Here is a 26474-nt window from a genome sequence, read left to right on the forward strand (position 1 = left end):
CCACAACACCTATGGTATCTCACCCTCCTCTTGTAAAAGAACCTAATCAACCCATCGAGAATGAAAGTAACTATCGCTCCATTGTTGGAAGTTTACAGTACCTTTCCCTCACTCGACCGGACATTGCATACTCCGTCAATAAGCTAGCACAATTTTTGACACACCCTACCTCCACTCATTGGCTTCGCCCTTAAACGTCTCCTACCCTATCTCAATGGCACATTTCACCTGTGCATTCAGCTCACCAAATCGTCTCCATTATGTATTCATGCCTTTTGTGATGCCGACTGGGGTGGTGATCCAACTGACTACGTTTCTACTACATCATACATTGTTTACTTAGGCAGCAATCCTATCTCATGGTCATCTCGCAAACAACGTGCTCTCTCTCAGTCTTCTACAGAGGCTAAATTTCGTGGTATTGCGAACACCACCTCCGAAGTTCTATGGCTCACCTCCCTTCTCTCTGAACTCGGTGTCAAGGTCACTACATCACCCACAATTTATTGCGACAACTTGAGTGCAACACACTACTCCGCCAATCCCGTTTTTCACTCAAGGATGAAACACTTAGCTCTCGCCTTTCATTTCGTCAAGGAACAAATCCGCCTGGGCTCCATTTGCATACAACATATCAACGGCCGTGATCAGTTAGCAGATACCTTGACCAAACCCTTACATAAACCTCGTTTTCTTACCTTGTCTTTCAAGATTGGTCTTCGTCTCCGACCGTCCATCTTGAGCGGGAATGTCAATCATAACAAATCATCAGTCAATAATCCTCCAACCAATCCCAACGTGAATCAAGGAAATTGATTTAGTCAATTGTTTATATTAGGCATATTCAACTCCTCTGATTTGTATATATTGTTAGTATTATTTCCTCCTATTTTTATGTTATTTGTTACCCTAATCTTAGCTAAGTTAGTATATAAACCATGTAATCTCAGTTAACAATATGCAATGCTCCAATAAGATTACCTGTCAGATAGCAGAACAAATGCACTTCCCTTTTTAGAATACATGAAGTCATTGTTCTCAAGGTTTATACGGTAACAAATCTACCTTGCATTATCTTATAAATCTTACAACACTATTTTATACGAGTATATTCTACAAGTTTAGTATATATATTACTATATCTGAAAACCATAATAAGTTTACTAGAGTACTTGTACTACGGTCTTCAGTGACATCAATTTGATATATACCTCGAACCTTACCGTTCCATACCGCACGCTTATTCACCAATTGCTTGAAAAGTTCTAGTGTTTTTTATGCCAGATGATGCTTTCTGCTCCAACCTTTCCTGGCGCCATCAGTTAAAAGTGAAAAAGAAAACCCATTTAAACATAAACAACATAGTACTATGACTTTGCTTCAACATCTGTACTGTGGTGTGGTCGCAACTTTTTACCAACTTGGATAGGTTCATGAACTCTAATTGCTCGACTATGCTCAGTTGCTCTAAGTTCTTTACTATATTCACTTGTTCCAAGTTCTCGGCTGAATCCACCTCCTGTAAAATACAACAATAATGTCAAGAATGAGCAGAAAGAACCTTGTTTGAAATTCGGAGGGGGCAAACAGGGATTTGAGAGACCCTACTTAAGAATGTCAAAGACATACCCCAAATTTTAGTTTATAGGAAAACCAAAGTTCTAATTTAACAAAGTAAACACTAAATTCCTTTCACTGGGAAATTTAATGGCGCAAGTTATTATCTAGTCATAGGGCAATGAGAAACCTGGTTTCAGTTCTTGTGTATATCTTCTCCAACAATCATCTTCGTCCGAGTGGTAAGGTAGTTTTATTCTGGTGGAACCGTAGGTAAACCAATCAAGCTGACAATAGGCAGACTGGACTTGTTGATGTATCTCCTCCATCTGCCCACTTTGTTCATCTTCCTGGTCCAAATCAATGAGAACCTACAATCACATACATGAGATCATATTAATAAACATGTTTGAATGCTGTGGAGTTTTATTTGCTTCGAGGAATGATTTCTATTTTGTAGAAGGCCGCCACCCCACAACTGGGTCAAAAAGGAGCCCACGCAACCTAGTTATCGAATGAATTATTTTTCACTAAGGACAATTCAATTAAAGAAAATCTCGAAACATGCAACCATGATCCAAATCAATGGTTTTGGGCGTGATTAATATCGGTCACAAACTCACAAACGTAATTGTGACATGTAAGGTGGTATAAATGACCATTTGGAGTGCAACGACAAATCTCCGGCCTAGAGAGTTTATCACAATTGCATTCTCTGACGTTATACAAGTTACAACCATTTTAAAGTGATAACAGGAATAGTTGGTTTGATATATTAAACATGCCTATTTAGACATTAATGGTTAATGTTTATGTGAGCTGGCCATTAATTTCAAATGGGGACGACTATTTTGGTATGGAGGTACTATACTACTATCATGGGCTCATGGCTGTAGAAAAATGAGGCATTAATGTTTAAGGGTTACCTTTGCGGCAATATCGTGGAATACTGGTTGAAATCTCCGCCTACTATACTCATTGTATAGAAGGGTCAATATAGTCAAGGGAACAGTGAAACCCAAGCAGGCTGTCGATTTTTTTAGGGCAAAGAGACCCATGACAATAATTTGTGCCATAACCAAAGAAAATATTGTTGAGTTGTGAACTATGGGCCAATACCTCCCGCCACTATCGTACTCTGTAATGTAAACATTAAGCATCTGCAAATGCAAACTTAAAATTCAGTGGCAACACAGTAAAGATAGTTCAGCTTATATGAGAACATGCATTTTCACATGTGTAACGATGAATTGTTAGAGATCAAGATGTAAAGGTACTATTGTTTTTTGGCTTTCAGTCATCCATATAAATGTCACCCAGACTTATCAATAGATGATACCGTCATTGGAAGCGCTAATATAGATGTCATGCAAATTTTAAACATATACTCCCTCTATTTTTTTTTATATATGACTTTCTCACATTTCGAGACACTCCCTTCTCTCTTCAATATCTCTTAAAATATAAGACTAAATATTATGATATGTATACTCATATGAAAGAGTTTTTCGTAAGGAGTTTAATGGTACAATTTTTATATTTTTTGAACAAATATATTTTTGTAAATACTCCCTCTGTCCCGGTCATTTGTTGTCCTTTTCCATATTGGGGTGTTTCAGTCATTTGTTGTCCTTTCTATTTTAATAATGAACTTGAAGAGAAATTTGATCATTCTCATTCAATTTGTTCCACTTGTCATTAAGTTATTGGCCCTCTCCTCTTTTCTTGATCTTTGTGCCAAAACGAAAAGACAACAATTGACCGGGAGGGAGGGAGTATTAAAGTCAAAGGCTTACCTCGTAAATGCAAAACGCCATATATAAAAAAGTGGAGGGAGTATATATATATATAGAGAGAGAGAGTGTGTGTGTCAAGTTCTTATAAGTCCACCTAAATATTTGAGTCCCTAGTCCTCACTATATCCCTTAGATCTTCCAATATGGATGGTTGTGATTAAAAGCAAGAAACACACTTAACACTATTTAGTTTCATATACACTAATTAATTTCACTTTTCTCTCTTACTTTAATTATACATTCACTACACAATTAACACTATCTTTTGTCTTCTTATCCTTTAAAGTTTATAAAAAAAAATTTAGAGAAGGTTTATACAAATTTTGTAACACTTTTACTGTTTTACAAGTGTAACTTTAACAAAAAAAAAGTGTAAATTTAACAAAAAAAAAAAAAGAGGTTTTTACGGATATTATTTTGAAATTGGAAAATTTGAAGCAAGTTTACGACAAATTTTGCATTTTACAAGTCTACGAGTGTAACTTTAACAATAAAAAGTGTAACTTTAACAATAAAAAGTGTAACTTTAACAAAAAAAAGTGGTTTTGACGGATATTATTTTGAAATTTGAAATTTTGAAGTAAGTTTACGACAAATTTTGCGTTTTACGAATGTAACTTTTGTTTTTACAAAAAATATTATTTTGAATTTTTCAAATTTTAACACAACTCATTATAAATTGAGTGACTTATAAGTGTAACTTTAGTCTTTTAGAAGTGTAACTTTAATCCATAAAAGTGTAATTTTAGTCCATAAAATTGTAATTTTAGTCTAGTGGGAGTGTATCTTTAGTCCTTATTAAAAGTGTATCTTTAGTCCATTAAAGTGTAATTTCAGTCCATTGAGAGTGTATCTTTAGTCCGTATTAAAAGTGTAACTCTAGTCCATTAAAGTGTAATTTTAGTATATTAAGAGTGTAACTTTAGTCATTGAGAGAGTTACTTTTATCCATTAAAGTATAAATATAACTTTAATAGAGATAAATGTAACTTTAACTTTAATAGAGATAACTGTAATTTTAATAGAGAAAAGTATAATTTTAATAAATAATTATAATTTTAATAGAAAAAAGTGTAATTTTAATAGAGAAAACAATAATTTTAACTTTAATAGAAAAAAATGTAAATTTAATAAAGATAATTGTAATTTTAATAGAAATAAGTGTAATATTAACTTTAATAGAGGATAAAAATCAACAAATAAAGAGAATCTCAGAAAAAAATAGATCTAGGACACAACCAACACCTATAACGACAAATTCCCAAATTTTAAAAAAAAAAAATCTAAAAAAAAAAAGATCTGAAAAAAATTTGATAAGATATTTACTAGATCTTAAAATTTAAAGGGCTAAAAATTTCTTAAAAAAGCAAAAAAAAAGAGTGGGAGAATACTACAACAAAAAAATTCAGAAAATACAAAAGAAGATTAAAAAAAAATAGAAAAAAAAACGATTAAGAGGAAATAATGAGAGACAACAACAACAATCAACCACCACATACACCACCTCCATTCACGACAACACGGCCTCCCTCCCCTTTTCCTTTCTTTTTTTTTCAGATATGAAAAATACGACTTGTGGTGGTGCTCATGGTGGTGCTATCGACGGAGACGGAGAGTCGGTTATGGTGGTTGTTATGGAGGAGTGGTTGTGGTTGTGGAGGAGTGGTTGTGGTGGTGGGAGTGGCGACTGTTGGTGGTTTTGTTGTCGGGTAGAATTAGTAAAGAGGAGAGAGGAGGTGTCAGGTGGTGGTGTTGTTGGGGGGTCAGATTTGGTGGCGTGGTGTGGTGGGGGATGGTGGTGGTCGGTGGGGTTGTTGTCGGGTGGTGGTAGGCGGGTCTGGAGGAGGCCGGGTGGTGGTGGGGTCAGATCTGGTGGTGGAGGGTGTGAGATGGTGAGCGTGGGTGGTGGGTGTGGCCGTGAGAATGTAAAGGTGGGTGGTGTCAGGATGGAGGGTGTGGGTGGTGGTGGGTATTGGGGGCCGGTGGGGGTGGGTTGGTGAAGAAGATGGAAGAAATTTTTTTGATTTTTTAGGTTTTGAATTTTTTTGGTTTTTGAGAGAGAAGAGGTTTTTGAGAGATAAAATGAGTGAAATTGTGTGAGATGAGAGATAAGTGAGTGTGAAAATAAATTATATATAGTAAATTAGTTTTTAATTAGGTGGATTAATGAGGGTAGAGTAAGAAAGTGTTAAATTGGCTAGTTAATCACATTTTTTTCCTTTTAATCTCAATCATCCATCTCCCTCATCCAATGGCCTTAAAGAGGACTTATGGACTCATACTTAAGGGGTGGACTTCCATGATCTCAACTATATATATATATATATATATATATATATATATATATATATATATATATATATATATATAAATATATAGGTTCGGAGTAAGTCCCTCATTTTGGTTGAGTCTCTAAGTCCTATTCTCAGCCACATATTTTCTGAGTGTAACTCTACTGCATTATGAGTGTAACTTTATTCATTTAATGACTTTTTAGTGTAACTTTAACTTTTAGAGTGTAACTTTAACCTTTTCAAGACATTTTATTCACAAAAATTTAAATTTGTGTTATAAAAATGAAATTTTAAATAAGTAAATTGGAATTTATATAATTTTAGGAGTGTAACTATACTGCCCTACAAGTGTAACTTTAGTCATTTTGAGTATAACTTTAGTCGTAGGATGATTTCTATGCATAAATTTGAATTTGTATACTTTTACGAGTGTAACTTTACCCCTTTTAAGTGTAACTTTAGTCGTTGAAGTCGTAACTTTAGTTATATGGTGATTTGTAGGTAGAAACTTGAATTAATATACATTATTATTGTAACTTTAGTCCTTTCAAGTGTAACTTTTGCCTTTCAAGAATGTAACTTTAGCATGGGGGTGGAAGTTTAATCAATATAGATGTAATTTTATCGTGTTACGATTGTAACTCCAGTCCATATAAGCGTAACTTTAGACATTTAGCGTTGTAACTTTAATGAATAAGAACCACTACCACCCAACCCGTCATGAAACCACCTGTGACCGCCACCGCCAATCGTAAATAATAATAAAAAAAAAAAACAAATTGTGCCGCCATCACAAACTTCCACCACGAGCCACCACAACCAATAGAGGAAATCAAAAAAAAAAAAAAAACAGTACACTAAATAAAAAAAATAAAACCCACCACCTACCTACCCACACCCACGACCGCGGCTGCCAACGCCGCCACCACCACGGTTCTCTTCTGACCACCACCACCAACATGAAAAAAAAAAAACCTAAAAAAAAAAGACAACACCCGCTGAAATTACCGAGATCTGAAATAAAAGAAAAAGAAAGGAGGCGGCGGCGGCGGCCTAACCCACCACCCACCTCGGCATCACCACCTCTTCTCAGATCTGGAAAAAAAAAAAAAAAAAAAAAAAAAAAAAATGGAAAGAGGCGGCGGAATGGCGACGGCAGAAGAGGAGTATTGGCGGTGTCGGGTGGTGGCCGAAAGCGGCAGGGGGCGGATGTCAGCCGTGGGTGTGGATGTTTGTGATTGTGTCGTGGCAGGGGGCTGTGGTGTCGTGGCAGGAGGCGGTTGTGGTTGTTGAGGGAGGAGAGATTAGGGTTTTTAGAGAGGAGAAGGTTTAGAGAGAGAGAGATGAGTGAGAAAGAGGGAGGCAGGAAATGAGGAAAAAAATAGGGTTTTTTTCTTTATATAGGGTTATTGTAGTCCACATATTTTATTATAATCTGAGCCATTCATTCACTTTCTTAGATCTAATCTCAACTCTTTATCTTTCTCATCCAAAGGCTTAGATTAGGACTTATGGACTCAACCAAAAAAGGTGGACTTACATGATCCTCTCTCTCTCTCTCTCTCTCTCTCTCTCTCTCTCTCTCTCTCTCTCTCTCTCTCTCTCTCTCTCTCTCTCTCTATATATATATATATATATATATATATATATATATATATATATATATATATATATATATATATATATATAAGTCCACTTTGATCTTTTGAGTCCATAAATCCTCACATAAGCCATCGGATGAAGGGAATAGAAGGATGAGATTAATGCAAGGCCACAAATGGCTTCCTCTAATGACCTCTTTAACTTAACCGGGTTGCGAAACGTCGTCGACGTTTTATAACAAATCGTCGACATTTTTCATAAAAAAGACATCCTTACCCTTTCTCTCCCTCTCTCTCAACTCTTTTCAACTCTCTTCTCTCTTCTTCCACCAAAAACCCACCAGCCACAAACACCAACTACGCGACAACAACTGGACCAAACACCACCGCACTCGCCACCTCCGACGACCAGCACCGCAGCACCAATGCCGACCACCACAAGTAAGTTGTTCGATTTAATTTTTGTATTTAGTGTATGATTTTGGTTATATAAATTGATTTTAAATAAGTTAGATTTGTAAAATTGATTTTATTTTTGTAATCTTTGATGGATTTGTTGTTGTTGGTCGTCTTTGTTGTTGTTTGATTTGTAGATTAGGATTGATTGATTTTATTTTTTAATTATTTCAACCCAATTGTTCGTCGTCTTTGTTGTTATCTGGGTTGGGGATGGACGATGAATTTCAATATCGAAATGGATAGAGACGATGAAATTCATCATAAGCATTTTTTGAATCTTCTGGGGATGGTTTTGAGTATCAACGTCTTTTGGTGAGGGACGTGGAAATTGTTCGTCCGTAATGGTCACGGACGTAGAATTCATACGTCTGAGTTGGTGACAGACGTTGAATAGAAGGAGTTGAATGCGGTCCAAAATTGATTTTTTTTTCACCATAATTTTTGTATTAGATTGACTTTAATTGTTTGTTTTATTTTGTATCGATGTTTATCTAACGTTTAATTCTCGTAAATGCAGATGTCGGATAGCGAAGATTACGTTTAATTCGATTCAAACGAGAAATAAAATAAGTAGTTAATTATTTACCGATGATTCGTTGTTCGCGTTTAATGTAGATTGTCCATTGAATCGGATGAACAAAGTGTTTTTTTTTTAAGTTTGTTGTTTGTTTAAGTGGGTTTGGGAGAGAATTTAAAGAGTGTCTTTTTAAAAAAAACGTCGACGATTCGTTACAAAACGTCGATGACGTTTTACAGCCCTCTTAACTTAATCATCTCCCTCACTAATTATTCATCATCTCATTATCACAACCTTCTCCTCTTCTCTCTATATCTCACTTCTCCCTAATCATTGGCGGGTATTTTTTTTTTTACTTCTGACGGATACTTTTTTACGGATACTTTCTTTACTTTTGGTGGATACTTTTTTACGGATATTTTTTTGACTTTGACGGATACTTTTTTTTTTTTGGAATTTTAAGACAAGTTTACGACAGTGCAGTGTTTTTTAGAGTGTAACTTGAGTGTTTTACGAGTGTAACTTTAATACTAAATAATATAACTTTAAACTAAAAAGTGATTTTCACGGATATTTTTTTGACTTTTTGTAATTTTATTACGACATTTCAGTATTTTTTAGAGTGTAACTTGAGTGTTTTACAAGTGTAACTTTTATACTAAATAGTGTAACTAAACTAAAAAGTAATTTTGACGGATATGTTTTTGACTTTTTGTAATTTTAACACAAGTTTACGACATTTTAAAATTTTGCGAGTGTAACATTTTTTTGACTTTTGACGGATACTTTTTGAGTGATATTTGTTTGACTTTTGACGGATATTTAAACTAAAAAAGACTTTGACGGATTTCTTTCTTTTTTTTTTTTTACGTTTGACGGATTTTTTTTTTACTTTTTGTAATTTTAAAACAAGTTTACGACAGTTCAATATTTTTGGAGTGTAACTTTAATACTTTTATAAACAAAACGGATTATTCAAGTAATGTTCCCCTTTCTATTTTTAGAAACTTTTACTCTTATTTTATTCATTTTTCTCTCCTATCACCAAACCCCACACAACTCTTTTACTCCTATTTTATTTTTCCTTTATGTTTTGGCCCCAGTGTAACTTTCAAAGGGAACATTATAACTAAATAGTGTAAATTTAAACCAAAAAGTGATTTTGACTGATATTTTTTTTGACCTTTTGTAATTTTAAGACAAGTTTAGGAGATTTCATTATTTTTAGAGTGTAATTTCTGTGTTTTACGAGTGTAACTTTAATACTAAATAGTGTAACTTTAAACTAAAAAGTGATTTTGAAGGATATTATTTTGACTTTTTTTTTTAATTTTATTACAAGTTTACGATATTTCAGTACTTTTAGAGTGTAAGCTTTAGTCTAAATTTATGTAACTTTAATCCTTTTTAATAAATTAATTGGTATTTATTTAATTTTAAAACAAGTTTATATAATTTCAGTCCTACTGTAACTTTCGTCCTTTTTGTATAACTTTAGTCTAAAATTGTGTAACTTTAGTCCAAAATTAATTGGAATTTATTTAATTTTAAGACAAGTTTATATAATTTTAGTGTTACCGTAACTTTAGTCCTTTTTATATAACTTTTGTCCAAAATCGTGTAACTTTAGTCCAAATTTAAATTCAGATATGAACCCTACACAATAACAAGATGAGATTGAAGTTTCACATAATGGCATTGAAGTTGCGCATAATGGGCATTAAAGTTGCATATAATGTCATTGAAATTTACGTTGAAGTTGCACATAATGGTATTGAAGTTACACATAATGTGTAATAAAGTTGGTGAAGTTGCACATAATGGGCATTGAAGTTGCACATAAAGTCATTGAAGTTGCACAAAATGGGCATAGAAATTGCACATAATGTCATTGAAGTTACACGAATAATACGAGATTTCAAATACGAAATCTGAAAAAATTATAACAAAATGAGATTTAACAAGATGGGATTTGAAAAAAAAAAAAAAAAAACAAACGATATTTTAAATACAAAATCTAAAAAGAGGGAGTAAATAGATTTGAAACCACCACAAAATATATAACAATACGATTTTAAAAAAAAAAAAACAAAAAACAAAAAACGAGATTTGACAAAATAAATAATAAGACGAGATTTGAAATACGAAACATAAAATTACACGTAATAGGAATTGAAGTTGCACATAATGGGCATTTAAGTTGCACATAATATCACTGAAGTTAACAAATAGATATTAAAAAATTAAAAATATAAGTTGTTAGCAAAAATTACAAGTAGATCTAGAAAATTCAAAATAAAAAAAAATTAACAAGTAGATTTAAAAATATAATTTGTTAATAAAAACCGTCTCACAACAACGACGATTTAAAAATATTATTAGATCTAAAAGAAACATATAACAAGACGAATTTACAAGACGAGAGTTGATAAAATAAATAATAAGATGAGATTTGAACGAAATTTGAGGTTACACATAATGGGCATTAAAGTTGTATATAGTGACCATTAAAGTTATACAGATTGAGGTTTAAATACTAAATCTGAAAATATATAGTAAATCCAACAAAAAATACAAAATAGAAAAATAAAAGTTCTCATGCCCAAAATAATAAAAACTAATTAAAATGTAATTTTCCAAATATGAAAAAAATAATGAATTATAAACCACCAACAACAATTAATAGAAAAATAAAAGTTCACATGCACAAGAGGAGGAGGCGGAAGTCGACGACAAGAGTGAGAGAGAAGTGTGCGGTGGTTCGTGGCGGCGGCGATGATGCAACAGGTGCTCTGAAATGGCGTCGACGACGGGAGCAGTAGCATCGTCGGCTTGGGCAGAAGGTGATGGTGTTATCGGGATCTGAAAAATAAAGAGAAGGTGGTTGGTGGGTAAGGCAAGGGGATGGGTGTGGTCAGAAGGTGAAGGTGATGGTGGTGGGCTGGTTGTTGTGGTCAGATCAGGTGGTGGGTGTGGGAGAGGTGGTCGGTGAAGGTGGTTATGGTGGCTGAGGGAGATGATGATGTGGTGGTGGGAGAAGAGGAAGAAGAAAAGAGACGAAGATGAGGGTGGTTGTGGGTGAGCCGGTGGTGTGGATGAAGAGAGAGAGGTGGTTGTTGGGTGAGTTGGTGTTGTGGGTAGGAGGTGGCAGTGGGGAGGTGGCGATGGTGGCAGCAGACGCGTGTTAGTGGGCTCGGGATCTGGGCGGATCAGGCGGTTGTTTTTGACGACAGTGATCAGGCGCGTCGTTAGGAGAGCCTGTCTTAAAAAGGGATGGTGAGCGTGGTGGGTGTCGGGTTATGGCGGCGGATTTGGGGTGAGTGAGAGAGAGAGGAGGGTATTTTTTGGGGGTTTTTTTTGTTAGGATGAGAGGTTTTTTGGGGTTTTTTTTATAGAAAAAGGAGTGAGATGTGGTGAGTAGTGAATAGTGATTTGTGAGATGAGAGGAGGATGAATGATTAGTGAGGGAGAAGATTAAGGAGGTAATTAGAGGAGATGAATTTGTGGTTATCCATTGAGATGCTATTTTATCCCTTCATCCAAATACCCATATAGGAACTTAGGGACTCAATAGATGTAAGGAACTTGTAAGATATATATATATATATATATATATATATATATATATATATATATATATATATATATATATATATATATATATATATATATATATATATATAAGCTCTATGAAAAATCATATGCAAGGTAGAAGTGGAAAAAAGAATACAACATTAAGCATTCCCAATTATACATAATCATGAGAACAAACCAAACCACTTCAGAAACATTTAGTTGAGATTATAAATTCATCTGGTTCAAATTAAATATGAATTTCAATATAGTTGTAAAGTAGACACACCTGGTTACGATACACAAGATAAGCAAGACAGTAATAAACCAGTAGCAATGGGATAATCAAAGGCGCAAGTACAGCAAAATTGAGACCTAGAAGTCCGAATAAGAGAACTCTTGGAAGTTCTGTATGATATGGGAAAGTGAGGCCTTCATCATATGGACCATAGTTCTTCATGAGGATGAACTTATAAATAATATTACACATAAGAGGAAATAGTTGTACAAGTTCACTTGCTAAACCTGTCCACCCTGATGTCAAGACGTAAGCCATAAAAAATTTAACCTGCATTAGGGATACATGGGCATTCCAAAGTCAGGATTGAATAATTGATATGGTTTCGAAATTAGAATGTTTCAAGCCTAGTTCTGAAATTCCACCCAGAGTTCTGGGTTAAAATAAAGATCGTATCATTCTAGTACTACAACATCTCGCGTCCCATAAATAATAACGAATACATACAAACATCCATCATCATACCTAGAACATGCTGACACAGACTTTGATATGCTTGCCCGGATGCTCCAGTTCATAAAATGCCCCTCAAATTATTTTAGAGTAACTTCAAACTTCATGTGCGCTTTTATAAATTAATTTACCTATGTTTTTGTTCTCAAAAGTAAAAAAATGTGCATTTACTTCTGTTACACAAATCTCAAAATAGCGAAAAATGAAACCAAAGAAATTATCTTAGAATATTTAACTTCCAACTTTTATAATCTTTAAGTGTCAACACACCTTCAGCTTCTATAATAAAAAGTTACATGATAGATTTGTGTCACTATTGTAATTTCAATCAATTACTAAAACAACACATTGATCTAATAATTCCATATTTATAAATTATAACTCCTAAAATTTGTTCTAACCTTTTTAGTATTTTATTGCACCTATCTAGGAGAGCCATCCTCTGCAAACATGAATATTTTAGTTAACACTTAAGTTTAAAAAGACAGAAGGTAGGGAACAAGGTGAAGCAACGCACCTCATAGACATAAGACACTATTGTAGACAAGTTTGCATTTTAAAATACCCCCCCCCCCCCCCCCCCCACCCCCCCTTTTTTCCTCTCATTTCCTTTTCTAGAGTCGAAGTTGTCGAACTTAATTTTGACCATAAATAACTCCAAAAATCATATATTTTCACCAAAATGAAATTAATATATTTCCATTTATCATCAAAACATGTTTCACAATATATGATTTTCAAAGAACCTTCTTGGAGACCGCGTAAAAACAAATGAATAGAAATCAAAAATAGGAAGGAGTAATTTTTTATGCGATACTACCCTATTTGATTCAAAGGGGGCTATCAAATGCATGGGTAAAAACTAGTGACAATGTAGGAACAAGAAGTTAGTAATAAAAAGGATAAATGAATTTCCATAGGAGTTGTGTCATGCTATGCACGCCTTATTTACAAGGAGCACCAAGGCGTTTGGCTAGCAACTCACTGAGCCCGAGAAAAGCTTTTTTAAACAAAGTTTTACGCCTAGAGACATCTGCATAGTCTGCATTACGTCGACACTTTATTTTGCCACGGTATTGTGTGTCGGTCAAGACCCGTGGCCGACACAATATGAGAAACGTGGCTGACATGCCAAATCAGACACCGACACTTCATTTATATCCTCAATATAAATTTTAACACCGTCAAATAAGAGAGAGAGAGAGAGAGAGAGAGAGAGAGAGAGAGAGAGAAGGGTATAAATAAAAGCACTTTCAAGAAAAATCAAGAGGAAGGCAAGTCAGTTGAAACAAAGAGGCAAAAAAATTTCCTCTCAATTCTTTAGGTGCATACCGCATGGCTATTTTAAATATTTTACGAAATTTGTCATGTTCTTGTCTACTAATTGGTCAAGACGCTTGTTTAACGTATCAACTTATCACGTAAATTTTAAAACAAAGTGTCAAACACTCGGCTCCGTGTCAGCGAGTCTGAGTAACAAAAGAAATAGAATAACAAGATGATAACTTTAATCCTCATATAATTGGAATTTGTTTAACATGAATTATCATTTGAAACCATCAAAGATCAACTACATAAATAAAATAAAATGAATGATGTAGAAAATGAAAACCTAGAAAAGGAAACTATGATAAATAGGCGATCTAGAAATAAAATTCTGGATGTCATAAAGAAAGACTTATTTTTACAAAAATATTTAAACGAAAGAAAAATTAATATAAATAAACTATGAATAGTGATAAAAAAATTTTTTGGTTCAACGAAGCGCATATAGTCGCATTACAATAGAGGGGAGAAGAGATTCGGACTTGGGACCTATTATCCACAATACATCCATCGAATAAATAAATGAGAATACAAACTGTAAGAAAAATATAATCAGCATAAAAGAAAAATTATTCAAATATCGAGACCAGTGATAGAAGAAAGTTACGTGAAAAAGATTGAAAAGCAAAAAAAATCTCCCAGAATTAAATAATAAACAAATAAATTAATTTAACAATTATGGATTTTTCTATGGTGTACCCCTTAGTTATTAGCTTTTTTATGATATACCCCTACATTTTCAAAAACACATGATATACCACTGAATTTTCTTAATCGTATCTTCCGTGACTAAATAGCTACATTCTGTTAATATTTTTTTAAGGCATGTTTGTTGTTAATTAACCACAAGTTTAGATCTATTAACCCCTTTTCTACCTCTAAAACCTTCCTTTCACCCCCATTTCATCTTCTTTAATTTTATCCTTTATTGCTTACTTGATTTACATAAGCCGTTCCTCTACTATTTTTTTTTCATTATATATATGACTTTAATTTCATCGTTTCATTATCCTCCAACTATTATTCTTGAAATTTTTCCGGTACTAAATTTTACATATATTTCATCAAGTTTTTCTCCATTGACAATGATTCTCAATTCAATTACATTGATATTTCTTTAAACACCTTGATTTTGATGAATATTAATGTTATTTCTCTCTTAATTTGCATAAGAAATCACCCAAATTATACCCATTTTGGGACTAAACCTGAAGCGAAATCAATTTGAGGTAGTGTCAAAATCAGTTTTGGGTATCGTCACATTTGCATATTAGTGTTTGCTGCTTAATAGTGGTAGACAACGAGCGTCGATTACGGGCAGTAAGGTTAGTGAGCATGATGATATTAGTGAAAATGGTGGTGGATTCGGAGGGTTTTTATTGGTGGCCGATTGAACCGACTGGTAGAGAATGGTATGGTAAAGTGATGGAGGTTGATAATAGAGAGAGCAAAGGTAGGGCCAGGGCTATGGTGGATGGTGAGGAAAAGAGATGGATAAGTTATGGATAAGGAGGTTGAATTTGTGAAAATGGATGTTTGATAAAGGTTGAATAAAAAAATAAGGTTAATTAATGTCAATTTGTATTAATTTAACTGCCACCTTATCACTTAACTGACTATATTGACAGAATTTTCACTTTGGTCACAGTTAGGAGATACTAGTAAAGTTTAGGGATACATTATATTATTTAAAAAAGATAGGGATACATTATAGAATAATCAAAAATTAGAAAGTACAACATAAAAAAAAAAAACACCCAACAATTATAATACACCCTCCCATTGAATTTGTTCATCCTACTTTTCTTATATGGCAAATTCACTTTGTTCTTCCCATTCTAAAACCTTTCTTATGTGCTATGTTTCAAAGGCTAAAATTACCAACTAAACCTAGTTTGTCTTAATGTTATGATTAATATACCCACAAATAACTCTTACCTCCACCCATCTCCTCCCCCAATAATCACCCATCTACACCGATTCCTTTCTTAGCCCCCACCGACAAATCCTCCTCTATATTGTATCAACTACCACTCCTCGGCACGCTGGAAGCTCCTACTCCTTTACACATGGGTGACTACTGCTCTTTATGTCGGAGACACCAATGCTCCACACCGGTAACCCCCTCCATACCATCTATGCACTCCGTTGATGCCATCTATTTCACACTGCTAAATCCCTTCTTTATCCAGATTTACTAGAAAGTAAAACCCAACTTCAAAATACAAGACCGACGACGTACGCATCGATCTTCAACACTTCATACAACGGTTTTTAACATCCGGCAGTTGTTACTTATGTGGTGAGTGACCTTGGTTTATTGAGCAAACATGTTTATTTTAGTTGTACCCCACTCCAATGTTAGTCATTATTATGTGATATTTCTTAAGAATTGTGCCCAAAAGAAGTTGGAAGAACGTTTAGAATGAGAAAGAGTACTAAAACTATCGTGGTTACCGTGCATAAAAATTAAGAAGTGTGTAGAATTATATGGGGTAAACAGTTAGAACTAAATATTCCACATGAGAACGGCTATAAGAAATACAAACTTACAGCTGCCGGCACTGCTCCGGATGCTAATTGTAAGGGAATGCTTTTTGGTTCAGAAAACACATCCAACTTGTTGAGGACAGTCCCAGATGCAATGTTTACAAAGAACACGTTCCAGATGGTGAAAGACAAGACTTTACAGCATGCACCCCTTTTCCTCTCACTTCGAGAAATTGATCCCTCAATAGATGAAAATAGCATCATTAATGGCGGGACCGTATAGGAAAACAACACCAAAATCACACTAGGAAGGTATCCTGTTATCAACTGGCTCATATATTTCCTGACACCATAAAAAAAATCTATAAAGGAATGATGATTTACGAAGAGATGACAACTTTTGAGAAAATGACAAGAGATCATGCACCGTAACTATTTTTCCTCAAATTAGCATCTCAAAAAAAACTTTGGGTTCAACAAAAGTACACGGGGACAAAAAAATATTTGTCTAACCAAAAGTTGTATTTTTGTTCCATTGTACTTCTGTCTAACCAAAAGTAGCTTGTCGAATCAAGGCTTCGTATACGAACATGTAAAGTTATGATGAAGGGGTAGATCATGGTACGTGCTACATGGATATCAAAGGTTTTTACTTATTGGATTTAGAATAAAAAAACACGTTAATATTTAGGGGATCATGATCATGCACATCACAGATATGGGAGGCTCGGCCGCTTAGGAGATACATCTCAATTAGTGTAAAAAACTGTATAAATTAGATACTTTGCAATATCTTAATGAAAAAATAAGTACTATAAATCTATAATATATCTATATTGTTGAATCACTAATATTTAAAGGTACATGTTAACTGGCTATACATCAAATATCAACATTCTCTCATATGTTGATTCACTAGGCAGTCTGACGCATGGACATTTATGAACTGATAGCGCTTACCACATCCACTGAGATAGTTAGATACTTACTCATGTTAAATTTGATTATATTGTCACGGTGTAGCCCACTCACAAATCAAAACACATATAATTTGAGAAAACAAATTTTACAACAACAAAAATTATAATTTTATGGTGCTTACTTCTTCAACAATCCTCTCAAGAAAGGAAACATTTGTTGTAACTGAGCTAGATTAGCCAAACTTTGCACAAGAGCAACGGGTGCAATAAAGAAAACCAAGAAAGCAGCAGTAGCCAGAAATGTAAATGTTTTGCGCAACCAAAACTGTTTATACGGAATTGCAAGATTTTGCCAAAACACATCACGAGGCTCGGGTGCTATATGTGTAACCCATAACATTGGGTTTGATGATTGAATAGCTCTTGCAGCACATGAAGCAGCATATCGGGTTCTAAAAATCACAAAAGCAGCTGGACACTCCTGGAAAAGAAATCATTTTACCTGGTAATTAATATGATTATTAATTTAAAATTATAATTAAAAACTAAAATAAACTCTTTTTATTAATTTAATTCATTTTGAAGATTTAGTTTGAGTTTTAGATATTTACATATCTTTTATTCTTTTTCTTAAACTTTATTTATTGATTTATTTTTAAAATGACTTAAATTCCCTCTTTGCTTGACAAGCCAATTTTGCCGCTTTAATCTCGGTCGACGCCCCACCCTCTCTCTCTCTCTCTCTCTCTCTCTCTCTCTCTCTCTCTCTCTCTCTCTCTCTCTCACACACACACACACACAAATACGTTTGTCCTGTTTTTTATTTATCTATTTTCTTTTACTTTGTTTATTCACCTTTGACCGTATTGACTAATTCAAATGATGATTCATGTTAGCCGATCCCAACCTATGATGATTCACACGCTACATAATACAACTTACAAACCTTTTCAATAACAAACCTCTATATAATAATAGATAAATATCTCAAAAGTAAACAATCCTCTAAAACGTTTTAGCTCATGGGTACCACTAAAAATAGCAATCAAAAATAAATACCTGTATACAAAATTGTACCCCTCTTATTCATGAATCTCAATACCCAATAATAGGGGGTTTGTTGATAACTCATTGAAAGAGTAGACAAACCACTTTGATGAACCTCTATTACTAATGCTCTAAGACTTTGTTGTTGTTGTTGTTGTTGTTGTTGTTGTTGTTGTTGTTGTTGTTGTTGTTGTTGTTGTTGTTATTATGAATTATTTTTATTAATTCTCAATGGAATACAGCAAAAACACTCCTATGGTCTTATAACTTTCCCTCATATAAATTTGGAAAGTAATCTTATTAGTCACATTTAATGAAATATTAGGTTACTATTTGAACATAGGTTGAAACCGTGAGAAAACAAAATAAAGGATGAATTGGGGTTGGCATTGGAACATTGGTGCGAAGGTAATACAATCTAAAAAGAATGGAAGGAAAAATATAATATTAGGCACTAATGAATTAAACATGCTCCATTGATCTTAAAGAAGTGTATGACAAGATAAATATGCCATAAATCTATTGACATCATTCCGGATGTGAATAATTGGTTGGTTTGAGCACAACACTAGATAAACATTGTTTTCTATTACACAAATCTCTAATGTTCCATAGAAGCCATTTTCTATTCAACATACTTTAGTGTTTACGGTTGACACAAGCATGATAAGTCTTTGTTTAGAAGTAACAAAAGGACATATTATATTCCATAAGAAAGTGCTGAACTTTAATTGACAGATGTATCATTAAGATGAACTCAAGCTTACGAGGACAAGAAGTATTTTGTGCTAAGAAATTGCAAGTGCTTTCAATTTAATTGGAGGATAAGTAATTCATATTACGTTAAAAAAACACATGATTCCTTATCCCAAAATCGAAATGAAGCTAATAAAACATCCCCCACCCTACTCTATAAACAAGAAAAAAGCTCATAAACTTAGCAATCTAGAATTCAGAAGATCTGGAATCACAGAAAAATGTGGCATAGAATTGAAGAAGATGTCTGTAACATATAAGTGTGTCTAGATTCTTGCACATGTTAGATTAAAAGTCTATGGCAGACTAATTGGCTAGTGTTATTGAAAAAGTTAGATATCTAAAAGCTACGTTTGTTGGACTGCATGTGTAGGCATATGTGTTTATTTGTCATCATGCTTTATTTCTTCATCAACTGCTATAGAGAATGAAGAATTCCTCAACTACATAATGTAAGACAGAAAGTAGCAAAAGTCATATACTATGATTAAAATCATATAGGTAAAACATAAATGGAGCTGTTTTGACTCTCTCTTAGCTCTCTCTAACCATTATTCCAAAAGAAAGAGGTTAATGCACGTAAGATAAATAATGGGTTTTACATAGTTTTTTAACCATCACCAAACTTGAAGAGTCGGAAAATAAAGTAATTGAGTCTAACCTTTCCTCTTTCACTCAAATCCAAACTAAGAAAGTCCATTTTCTCTTTATCTGTCATTTCAGGCTCATTAACAAGAACATTGAAGACATTGGCACGCCCTCTACTGAAACCACATGATTGACAGCTAGGAATGGTATCATGATGGTAGAGAACATCGTACATCTCTTTGACATTTCCCTGCATAATTAAAAAATGACGATAGCAGTGGTTAGTTTTTGGAAGGATATTTCTAGGAGAATTGGAGTTGGAGCTAAGAAATACTCAGGCTAAACAAAATGATTAACTAGTACAAATCAATTAAATGTCCGGATAATAATATTTCAGATTCTTGTCACTTAAAAAAGCAGAGAAAGCTTGCCTCGAACTCGTTAATTTCATGTCTAGTTTCTATCCAGTTATTGGATAGTGCATTTGTGCAGACTATCTCATAAACAAGACTCCTAGCTTTAATGTTGGTGCTTTTCACATTTAAGAGACAAAACTCTTTTTATATATAAAAAAAAGTCATTAATGATGTAATAGAGAATGTGGGATCCTCCGTTCACATCAACTATGAGGAAGCCTTAAAATTACCTCTAATAGGAAATTCTAACCCCCCCCCCCCCCCCCCTCCCCTCCACCTCTCAAAACTTTCGCCAAGCTAGAAAAGCAAATCTTGCTCAAATAAAATTAAAATTATGAGAATGAGAAAATTAATTATGAGAATGAGAAAATTAATTAGAGTACCAAGACACTGGCAATGCTCTTAACATTCTCCAATTAACCTCGGCAACAAGAAATAGGCAACATCACCATCCAAAAAAAATAAGGGCACCAGTCTCACAATCTTTCCAAAATAAATCACACATATTTTGACCAAGCATAAAGCATCAAAGACTACTGTTTAGGGTTTTTATAATGTGTGCCATAAGGGCACATGTTAATAAACTTATTAGTGAAACATTGTTGAGAATATTTCTCTAATTATGGTAAATGTGAGTTTGTATATCAAACAATCATGATATATTGTCAACAATCTTTCTATTTTTGGATTATTAATGTGTGTCCTAAAAGCACACGTTAGAAAAATCCTTTTTAAGTATTAATTTTACTCTAAAAAGTACTTCACCCAAAACCTCTTATTTTCAATAGAACTCTAAACTACCAAATTTTCAAGTAAAAGGGTCTAGACTAGTGAGAAACAACGTAAAGGATGTCCAAAAGAAGATGTCAAATTTCATCATTCTACACTACCATCGGCATTTTTTTAACTGAACAATCAATGTGGAAAATATGGTCAGCATCTAATTCATCTCTCACTCATTAGGAGATTTTTACAATTATAAAACCCTAAGAATGTCCCATCAAACTGTGACAATTAGATAACACTACACAGTGTAAAGTAGAGAGGATATTAACATGAATAAGACTAAAAAAATTTAAAATAAAAAATAAAAACTTAGATTAATTTTCTACACATCTTACAAGAAGCAAACATATTTTCGGTTTCTGAAAGTTTTTGTATTTTTGACTTCCAAAAGAAATATGCGGCCCTGAATCCTGGAAAAAGTATCTAAAAATTACTTTGGAGATCACATGAAAATACCACAGCAATATCCCCGAGAGAAGGTGGTACCATGATGACAGAGAGGAAAGGATTAGGGCATGACTTTTTTTTCGGAGTTTTTAAAAAAAATTACTTGTCATTCATTTGTGTTTTTTTTTTATATGAGTTAGTCTCACTCTAGAATTTCTGACCAAACAAAGATCAACGAGCAATAACATCATCATTGAAAACATGTAGAAATGATTGTATACATCTAGCCCTCCCCATACCAACAAAAATAAAATTAATATGAAACGGAATGGTATGGTAAATCGATAATCAGAATTTCTGCAGTGCAACAAATAGTTTGATAAAAGTCTTCCAATTTCAGAAGCTCGTAAATAAGCATGGAAAATAATAAAAAATAAATGTAATAGTTGGTACATATGAGATTATGTATGTAAAACTCATGCTACTTATTCAGAATATGAATGTGTACCATCAACTTCTGAATTTTACCACAATGATAAACCATCTGATGTGAAAGATAAGTTGATGGATAATATTTCACAAAATAGTTCTTTAGTGTGGTGCTGTAGGACTCCTCCGCAGACCATGGGATACCGCGAACAAGAACTACAAATTGGCTTAAATCTCGAGCAGATCCTTTAATATAGGCAAGCCTCTTCCTGATTATGTTTTTGCTTTCCTGACGAAATACCAATAATGTCCAGATTATATAGTATCATTATTTGGATTCTGTGAACTATTTTACTCACGTTTGTTTAAAAGTATCCAACACGTGTGTGTGTCCAAGTGCCAGACTCGATTATTTTAATGAAAAATATATGCACATTTAGCTTAAAATGAGGTGTCGAGGTGTCATATCCATGTCCAGATGTGCACATTGTGTATAATTGACTTTAGTGGGTACTATTATGGTAGTAGCTTATACTTACAAAGTATAGAAGAATACAAGCCGAGCAGGAAATAATATATATTGCAAGACAATGAGCCCAAAGCCTGAAAATATGATAATACATGCTTGGTAAAAAAAAATTAATCACAAAGAAAAACATCATAGAAAGCACATCATTAGAAAAAGAAAATATTCCAGACAAGCATCCATAGCAAATGGACAAAATATAATATATGCAACAGTACTTGTTGGTAAATTACAATCATACCATTTAGACCCTTCTTCAACATTCTGAGTGGTAAAAACCTCTACTGATTCAGAAGAGATATGCTTGTGTTCCATCTCTTGCCCATAGTAGTTCAACGGAAGCACGATAGCAGTACAAACAATAGCTGCAATGGCGAAAATTCTTATACTGCGAAAGAAACATAGCATCATGAGAAACAAAAGATTCCGCATGCCTTTGTGCGGACATCAGATGATGCCTTTTAAATGCGATGAATTAATCTTGTCCGTAACTTACTGCCTAAGCAGCCACATAAGTGGTCCTAAAATACTTTAATCCTCTTTCACACTCTCATAAAAATTAAAAAATAGTGGACTAAAAGAAAAGAACATCAAATGACCCACCATCAATGGTGGGTCCTTTGCTTCTCACACACACGCGCGAACTTTCACAATTTCCTCATCGATTCTCTTATTTGCCCCTTATTTTTTTGTTTACTGATATATTGTTAATTAATTAGTGGGTCATGTAAATCTTTTTTTTTTTTTTTACTTTTATTCCATTTCATTGTTTTGCCTCCTTACAGTAACAGTCCCACGCGATATTATTTACTAGCCGTGCCTAAATTATTTCGGAATTTGTTTTGCTGGGGAAGGAGTAGATACAAAATAAATATTAATTTACACCATAGTTTAAGATAAAGGTTATTTAATGAATCTTTTAAAAACATTCACCGACCCTACCTTTAGAATCTCGACTCCACTCTTACGACTTTAAAATTCATGCTTATAAGAAATAAAAGTACATGGAAGTATGGAACATGAAAATCTAGTATGTAGAGCAATGTTGTCAGGATCGGGATTCTACTTTGAATCGATGAGGAAGGTAGGATCGAATCGGTAGAATCGGATCGTAGAATCGCAAGATTCTACAAAATCACTAAATATAATTTTTTTATTTAAAAAATATAATTGAAAATCAAAACACTTATTTATTAATATTTATTATAAATTAAATTAATTATTCTAGTATCATTGGAACAACTTTGGAACATTATATAAAAATATAAAATTTTTTTATTATGGAATCGGAGAGGATCGTAAAATTAGGATCGTATGATCCCATCTCTAGAAATTTTCAAATTAATAGGATCGTAAGATTCTACAACTATGATTTAGGATAGGATGGTCAAACATTTTTGGATCGTAAACAAACTATTTCAATTTCTAAACAAGATACATTTGTAAGTAGAAACTATTTCTTTCTAAACAAGATTTTAGAAAACATGCATCGTATAAAAAAGGGTTATTTGATAGAAATACCCCATACTATGACCGATCTTCTAAGAATAATCCCAACTTCATATTATTTCACAATAAACCCAACTATTTACTCAATGTTCTCGTAACAGACCCAACGACCGACTACCTGCTAAACAAGTCAAATTTTCTAATAAAATCCCATTACCATCATCTCTTTCACCGTTAATCCGCCATTATCAACTCCTTAACTATTACCATTGAGCATCATTAATACCCAGGAAGAAAACACCAACCATAAACTCCACTACCACCAAAGTCAACCACCTCCACCCAGCTCCGTCATATTTTCCAGCCAAATGAGCTTACAACAAAACTCAATCACCACCACTAGGGGTGTTCATGATTAGCTGAACCGCAAAAACCGAATCGAAAAAAACGAAAATGCAAATTTTTTAGGTTCGATTAACTGAACCGAAATTCCCAAACCGTTCGGTTTCACCAAAGCAGTTCAAATAACAAAAAACCGGTTCGATTTAGGTTCACATTTTTATCACCGCCGGTGAACCGAACCAAATCGGTAAGGTAAATACTCATGACATAAGGGTCCATGGGCTGGTCCAATACCATAATAAAAAACCTAATATGCCTCTTAAATCTCAAACTACTGCTACTTACTCTTAATCTCTAGCCTCACAATATGAAAGTATCAACCACGCAAATCAAAATCATCTTCATTCACTTCATCGTCCTTGTCAAAACTCACTATCGTTTCCTAATCTACGTCGTCGGCGTTAACAATCACCATCGTTCAGTCATACCTTAGTGTCGTTCATCGCTTCCCCAATCCCCGTCATCGTCGCCATCGTGTGCTACACTTCAGTGTCGTTCATCGCTTCCCGCCTTCCGTTGCTTTCCATTGGCTATCGGAGTTCGTTTTCACGCGCTGATAAGGTTTAGGCGATGGGTGGTTCCACTGTCACATCATATGTATAAATTCTAAAATCTGGGTTTAGAGTTACGATTGTACCATTTTTATCCGATCCAAGATTTATTTGCTTAATTTATGTGATGTATCTTTGATATACACACTTTGTGTGTTAATTGTGAGTAGTGATATAAATTTGGCCCATGGAATGTGGCCAGTATCATCCACATTGGATTTGTTTTTTTTTTTTTTTTATGATGGTGGAACGGTTCACGTTAACCGGTGAAACTGAACCGTTTTAACCGGTTTACCGAACCGAAAATAACCGCTAAAAATGGTTCGTTTTCGGTTCTTTTTTGTCGAACCGGTTAACCGGTTCAATTTACCGGTTCGGTGAACCAAAACCGTTTTTAACACCCCTAACCACCACCCATCTTTTATTGGTTTTTCGACATCGTCAACCTTACTGTCTCCTGGTAAAACCCCAACTCCGTCACCTTCTCCAACCAACTCCTCACTCTTTAGTTTCAATTCCTCGTCATCTTGCAGATCTGCGGTGTTGCATTGCTGCATATCTTCTTCGTCCTTCATTAATAAATAATTAAATATATTAAGCAAATTTGGTAACCTTACAAATTGGGGGAAACTTTGGGGCCGGGAAACAAAACCCTATATTTAATTTGGTGGGCAAAGAAATAGTTCTAAAGTTAGAGTCATAGTCAATAATTGATCAACGTGTTCAAGGATGATGTTCACCGCGCTCGCCATATTGTTTCAATTGTGGAAAGTGGTTTTGATTTGGGACATTGAGAAGGTTAACAAGAATTGTGCTGGAGAAGGATGAGGGGAAATTGAGAGGGAGAAAGTGAAAGTGAGCTTTGTGGTTGAATAAGGAAGAAACCTGTTACCCAGATGACCACGAGATAGGAAAACTACTCATCTGGGTCAATGTTATCTTCTGAATTAGTGTGAAATTGAAAGTAAACGGTGTAGAAATGTCGCTCAAATACTTTATTGATAACAATAGATTTATATAGATTGAGAAACATTAAGAAGGAAGAAGATGAAGGGGAGAAAGAACATGAAGATTGAATTGAAAGGGAAAAAAAAGAATAATTAACACAGTGATAACTTCTAAAAGTCCTTAATATTCTATTAATTTGTTATACCAGTTATCTTTTACCTTTTACCTGTAATAATAGGTTACAAATACTCGAGTCTATTACAAGAAGATGGGTATAATAGTGCGATTTATTATGAGATTAAACGAAGTTGAGATTATTATAAGAAGGCCACACATAGTTGGGATTAATCCTATCAAATAAATAACAAATATTTAATGAGTTTTAAACAAGTGGTTGATCACCTGAAGACAAGTGTCCTCAAAAATACAACAGCATCCAATCCTCCAATAGTCAATATCACGTCCTCAGATGTCTCCCATGCCTTTAGTAACCAACTAGGAGAAGGTACAAATCTGTCAAACCAATAAGGATCATGACGACCTTTTGACTGAATTTGTGCTAATCTGCGTCCAAAGTAAACACTTCTATTGCTCGGTTGTTTTCTCAATATAGAATACAATGAGAAAAGTATAGCACAAATGCCTATATTGATCCCCTGCGGAGGTCAGAAGAGCAGATAACTCCATTGTGGCCTAACAATTGGGAGAAATTTTGCATCTTTCGTCAGCCAAATAGCAAACGGTAAAAGAACATTAATTCTTGTATCACAACAAGCTCGCCTTATTTTCGAACGGTAGAAAAATGTAATATAGAGAGATGTAGATACCGTGAATAGAACCTGATTAGCCAAGTCAAGAAAAAAACAAGCTGGATTTAGAATAAACATAAACACGAACATGGACCA

General features: G+C 34.1%; 1 pseudogene; it reads right to left on the bottom strand.

Annotated features, from left to right (window-relative positions):
• Positions 1-991: 991 nt before the first annotated feature.
• Positions 992-26256, bottom strand: LOC141594376 (CSC1-like protein RXW8; annotated as a pseudogene).
• Positions 26257-26474: the final 218 nt, after the last annotated feature.

This window comes from Silene latifolia, chromosome 8, assembly GCF_048544455.1.
Source record: "Silene latifolia isolate original U9 population chromosome 8, ASM4854445v1, whole genome shotgun sequence".
Lineage (NCBI taxonomy): Eukaryota > Viridiplantae > Streptophyta > Magnoliopsida > Caryophyllales > Caryophyllaceae > Silene > Silene latifolia.